Source organism: Gadus macrocephalus, chromosome 17, assembly GCF_031168955.1.
Source record: "Gadus macrocephalus chromosome 17, ASM3116895v1".
Taxonomy (NCBI): domain Eukaryota; kingdom Metazoa; phylum Chordata; class Actinopteri; order Gadiformes; family Gadidae; genus Gadus; species Gadus macrocephalus.
The window spans coordinates 10,235,002-10,241,742 of record NC_082398.1 but is presented as its reverse complement, the minus strand read 5'-3'; positions in this window follow the sequence as shown (position 1 = coordinate 10,241,742).

The window sequence follows — 6,741 nt, the reverse complement described above, 5'->3', positions numbered from 1 at the left end:
TTCCTGTTTCGATGGCGGGAAAAAGACGCATGAAAAAAAACCTTCCTGCAGATTCATTTGAATAAGAAGCTCAGGAAAGATGGGCTAAAGAGAAAGAGCAATGAACTATTTAAAAAACACAAAGGAATAAATGAAATACAAGTGAAGTTAAATTGCTTCAATAGTTACTTTAGCACATTGCTTTCGTCCAAATTGACTCCCAGTGAACCCAGACGAGTGGTTTGAGTCAGGCGGTGCACTGCTTAGCTGGCGACGTGATTGGGCAGTAGAAAGAACGTTGGAGTAGAAAGAATGTGTCAGACTTTGGTGATGACAGACGGGACATCTGAGAGGGTGCTGAGTGACAGACCATCTGTGCTATCTGTCCGTCTGTGCACTGGAGCTGACGGCACGGGAAATGATGAACATCGAAAGTTTCTTCAGAAAGTAAATCGTTTTCTTAAAAACGTGTGCCAACATATGCATAGACATCAGTTGGCTCATCTGACAGGTGTCGATTTTTTTTCTTAATTTCTTAATTTTAATTAATAAATAATAATAATATTTTTTAATTAATTCATTCATTTTATTTTGATAGATGAATTTTTTTTTTTTCATAAGACGTGAAACCCTTACCATATTGCACTATTATCAAACGCTCCCCTAAAAGAGTAATGTAACTTGTCTTTATCCATGTTAGGGGGTGTGTGTATCGCAATCAGCACATACCCTTTTACACTGCTCATTATTTACCATGGCAGTTAATCTAGCCTCTCCTCTGATGAAATAATAATCACATTTTGACCTATGGCTGGCGGTAATATTAATAGCGGCTTATGACATTAATCCATCTTAACCTATGGCCTCCCCCGTACCATTCAGAAGCCCAGAGTGTGCGTTTGAAGCGTCAAAAGAACAACAAACCCAAGGGTCCACGGTGCCCAAAGTTCAGAGCCAGGCGTTAATTTGGTTCTCAGGATTGTATTGTAGTTTCCACTTGCATCCTGATTGGATTACTGAACAACGCCTTTACCTGCTAGGAGTTCAACGGCATTCCCCTTTCGGGATCTGACCCAATTAGTTTCTCCGAAAGGTGAATCGCGTCGGTTAATTCCGTTGGAAAGGTCAATGGTTCCGCTCCCCCCGTACCGCACCACATTATATACTTAACCCCCCCCCCCCCCCCCCCCCCCCCCGCACAGGGCTTTGTTAATCACAAAGTATAATTCCACCTTTTTTCCGCGTCAAATGTTTTCAACGAGGACCAACGCAGGTGGAGTTTCAGCTGTAAATCCCGGCTGAAAAACGTCCATCTCGTCCCTGAGTATTTTCGGGCCATATATAATGATTGTTCAGATGTTATTGGTCGGACGCAAGCCTTTAAAGAAAAGCACCCGGCCTGCGCACTCGGCTTGTCTGAGGGATAACGGATGATTCAGATGATGTACCGCGTGCGCCGAACTCTCACAGATTTATCGGTATTGAAAGTGCTGCGCGGGGGCGCAAAAAATATGGACCTGTTGTCGACGACTCGACGACTTTAGTGAATTGGTGCGGTGAGTCACGAGAAAAACACAAGCGTGACTCCAAAACGGGCTGAATCCAGCCCCGTCATCTGGGTGCCAGAATTACCCAAATCCACTTTGTCCAAATGAGATTCTCGTTCTGCGGTTGGGGTTGGGGCGGGGGGGGGGGGGGGGGGGGGGGGGTTCAGTGACTCACACACACGTGGGGTGCTGCCAAAACGCAGACCCATTATCCTAATCACGTGTATGTGTCTTATTCAGAGGCGCTGGGCGAAAGCAATGACTGAAGTATTTTTTTAATTGAGCAAATGTTGTTATTCAAAGCGACACAGTGCCTTTATTCAAAGTCGTGTCACGGACCGAGAAGTTAGGCTCTGACAGGTAGACCGAGGGAGACACGGGTTCCTGGACTCGAACCCAGAACCTTTTCGGCTTGGAATCAAACTCCCTCACCACTAAACCTTCCTCAACCCTTTAAAACATGCCTGTGTGTCTGTCCCTCTCCAAAGGCTATGAAAACCACACACACACACACACACACACACACACACACACACACACACACACACACACACACACACACACACACACACACACACACACACACACACACACACACACACACATACTTCGCACATAAGCATGGCAATTCTGAAACCTCCAGATACAGCCTATCTCGGTGGGTGGCCTCTGGAAATAGCTCCACGTCTTCTTCCCCTTCCTCCTTTAAACTGATAGAAGAGCCTCCAGAGCGGCCCTGACTCATCTGCATCCACACCGGAGCTCCTGATTGGAAAGTGAGGCTCGTGATTGCTTTGTCCCGCCAGGAGTAGCCCTGAACCCAGAGGCGACGGAGCCTGAGGAGGGCTCAGGATTTGGATATGACGGGGACTGCATTTCATCCGTCATATACCCCTCGGACCTGCAGTGGTCGTTCAAGACTGAGAATCTTAACATCTGTGTATGGATATGTGTTTAGGTCTGTTTCAATGGTTTTGTGTGTGTGTGTGTGTGCGTGCGTGTGTGCTGTCTGAGCCATGCATATGTGAGTGTGTGTGTGTGTGTGTGTGTGTGTGTGTGTGTGTGTGTGTGTGTGTGTGTGTGTGTGTGTGTGTGTGTGTGTGTGTGTGTGTGTGTGTGTGTGTGTGTGTGTGTGTGCAGACCTATTGCATTGTCATCTGGGCATGCCTCTGCAGCTGTGTGTGTGTGTGCGTGTGTGTGTGTGTGTGTGTGTGTGTGTGTGCGCTTGCGGTGGCTAATTGCAGCTCTGTGGTGAACACAAATTTCACATTATACTCTCATGCCCCTGGCTGGGCATCGAACAGGCGGCCTCACAGCTGTGTGTGTGTGTGTGTGTGTGTGTGTGTGTGTGTGTGTGTGTGTGTGTGTGTGTGTGTGTGTGTGTGTGTGTGTGTGTGTGTGTGTGTGTGTGTGTGTGTGTGTGTGTGTGTGTGTGAGTGCCTCTTTGTGTTGGTGCTTTTGGTAGTTTTGGGGCGGAGTCATGTGCTGCGATTAGCAGTTGAGCTGTGTGTGAATCGGTAGAGAGAGCTTGCAGTAGAACTAGAGAGATTTGGCTGTGAAAACGGGGCCGGCGAAATGGGGGAAAATGCATCCCAACGATGGCAATAACCGGGAATTTCACACAATATCAATGAATATTACCATAATCATATGCTACGGAATTTCAAAGTCCAAACAGTTTGAGTGTCACATGGTAATAGACGGTGTCAGACTGAAACAAAAGCATTTTCATTCCAAACTCAATTTGATCTAAGTCATTAATTCCCAGCCCGGGCTACCCTCACACAATGATAGTAAGTCAGAAATTACAACTATCTACTAGATAATAAACCCTTAATTGTAAATGTTATGGTGCTTTCCATCCAGAAAGAACAGCTTCTCCCGTTTATCTGTTCACAGGCCAATCGTTGCCTCTTCAATATTCGGCAGCGTTCACGTTTCTCCAAAGACAATACAGTGTCTATGCATATAGATATATGCTTCTATGAACCAGGGCAGGGGAAATAGACTGAAACTAATGAAGATAACTCTACTACCTGTTCCTTGCTAGGACACACCCACCCACGGATGCCCTGGTTTGAGTGAACCTCGCAGACAGAGGAGTGACTTCAGGACCAGGGACAGCTCCCACTGGACACGCGAAAAATACTTGATTTATTCATCTACTGTGTATAGATAAATATATCAAAGTATTTTACATGTATTTCGCCTGGTGTTGTCACTAGGGCTCACATTACTTAGGGTGAGGAGATAAAGGAAAAAAAACTGAATGTGAACACAGAGAGAAGTGCAAATCAAATGACCTTAAACATCCCACGTTGCCGTGGTCTGTGAAGAATCTGCACAACAAGGAGGGACGTTGTGTTCCACTGAGACGCTAGTGTTGGGTGAGCCGGGTGCTACTACGTGGCTGCTGTTGTTGTTCTGATTCCTCCCTCTCCTTTTGCTTCCCCCGACGTCCATCTGTGTTGAGGTTCACCTGTGTTGCCAGGCGACCGGTGTGCCCGCCACTGGGGCTTTGATAAACGATCACAATGATGTAATGGATACGGCGCTGGCAGGGTGCCCGACAGAGAGGGACAGATGCCAGTACACACGCACGCACACACACACACACGCGCGCGACGCACACACACACACACACTGTGCACACACACTCACATGTGCACACAAGCAAGGAGGGAACACACATACACCCATGAACACGCATACACCCGCACACATGGAGATAACACACAAAAAAACACGTACACACACACACCGCCACACACACAAAGGCAACACACACAAACAAAAACACACACCAAAATACAGATAACACACACAGGAATAACGACACATATGCACACACACACAGACACACACACAGAGATAACATCTGCACATACACAAAAACACAGATACACACACAGAAATAACAGACACACAAACACATGGAGTAAATACACACAAAACATCCTCACATACACATATGCACTCACTGAAATAACACACACACACACACACACACACACACACACACACACACACACACACACACACACACACACACACACACACACACACACACACACACACACACACACACACAAGGATAACCCATAGGGACAACACAAAACATACAAACGAGTTGCACATACAAAGAGATCATGCACACACCCATCGAAAACACACACACACACACATACACACTCACACACACACACACACACAACTGGAACTTTTGTGGTCTTAAGTCCGACATGTCGCTCAGCCTGAGACTACCAATTGGACCAGCCTCTCTACAGACCTGTCCACACTTCGGGCCCCCTCACAAACCACTTTTGTTTGCTTCTGAGAATCCTTTTCGCCCAACAGGGGTCCGTCCAACCAATGTCAATTGTTGTCTAACTTTCTCACAAACTTTGTCGATGTTGCGATCCCGAATCCAACCAGAAGCGATGTTCACACTTTGTCAGGGATGTGCTGGTATTAGAAACGGGCTTTTGGAGGTACACTTAACCGTGATGCAGGTTCCTATGCAGTGATTTGTTCTAGTGTTGTGGATGGCCGGTGTTTCGCGTGTCGCTGAATAAGATGAGCTTTGGGTTAACAGAAGCCTGGGAACATAATGACACTGGGTGAAACCGGTTGAAACATATTCCATGACATCTCTATAAAAGATAATATTGAGAGTGCGAGTATGACCATTTTTGTAGGTTGATGTCAAACGTTGAAAACCTCAAACAATAGAATTCAAACACACATTTTTTTAAACGCTTCTCGAAGGATTTCAAAGTTTTACATAAACATTATACACTCCAGTAGCAAGTGCTAGTGTCAGGCTGGGACGGGATTAATGGGACACAATGGGAGAAAAGCTAAGAGACGGGACCAAACAGATCATATTAACTGGTGCATGAAGACATATTCACTCTCCTTTTATGTATCTCTTTCACTTTCACTTTCGCACACAAACACACACACATCCACACACCCACACACCTAGACAGAGACACATGCAGTGTGTCAGGGATTGTGCTTAGTATGCATGGCAGTGTTGGCTGCACAGAGACTTTGACAAGCAGTTATAAAAGCACATTAGGCCGCCGATGACAAATGCTTTGTTACGCCATTTTCTATTTTCTCCCTCCCACATCTCTTGCTCCCTCTCTCGCTCTCTCTCTCCCTCGTTCTTATACTACCTCTCTCACTCTCCTCAAATTGAGAATTGTGTTATGTTTTCCTGCAAGAAACTTCCCTTGATTGATTTGTCCATCGATCGATCACCTGCGTACTCTTTTGTTCCTGAGAGAGCTCTCGAGCAGAATGTATAACTGGGTCCTCACTAAATACTTTAATGTTTTCTCTCCAGAACCACAAGCCTAAGCATATTCCGGATAGCCGGGGCGTAAATAAATAGTGTTTACTCATCTTCTTCCATTTGTTTTCTTTCGTCCCCTTCAAGAAACTTTTTCGAAAATGAACAATAGGACTACAGCTGTCGCAGAACTAGGGAAAGAATAAGTAAGAATAAGAGGTACCGGACTACCACGGCCTGCAGGAAATGGTCCAGACTGCTCTGAAGCAGTCAGTACTCATGAACCTGACAACCCTGAGAGTTTAATTTTCTCTGCGGATTTGCATGTGAAATTCCAAGACAAGTGAGTGATGGATTTAGATTAAGATCCGTGTGAGAAGAAAATGAAAAAAAAGCCCCCAAAATCCTGATGACCATTTATGTCGCCACACTGAAGAATAATCATATTATTATAGGTTAATCTCTTTCTTTCTACCCCCAGCCCCCCTCGTTTTTGACTGAAGTGGGGCAGTGTGTGTGAGCATGCATGTGTGTATTTAAGTGTGTGAGACTGTATAATTATGAGCAGATTAGGGAAGAGGCGGTCGGGACGGAGCAGACTTTGATGGGATTAAGCGCTCAATTACCCTGCTTAATCCACCCTCCCCCCTTCTTCTTCTTCTTCTTCTTCTTCTTCCTTGTGCCCCCCCCCCCCCCCCCCTACCCCCACCCCACCGCTCCCCCTCTCAGGTTAACACAATTCTCACACGCTTCGACTCTCCTACACAAACCGCACGTGTGCCGACGCACCGGCGTGCACATTGTCTCGCTCGTACCGCCTCTTGCTCCGGCTCTTGTTTTCACGATGAGTGCGTTGGCGGACGCGTGATTTGCGCTATTTCCTGTCCGCAACGGCGAGTAAACGACGTACGTGGC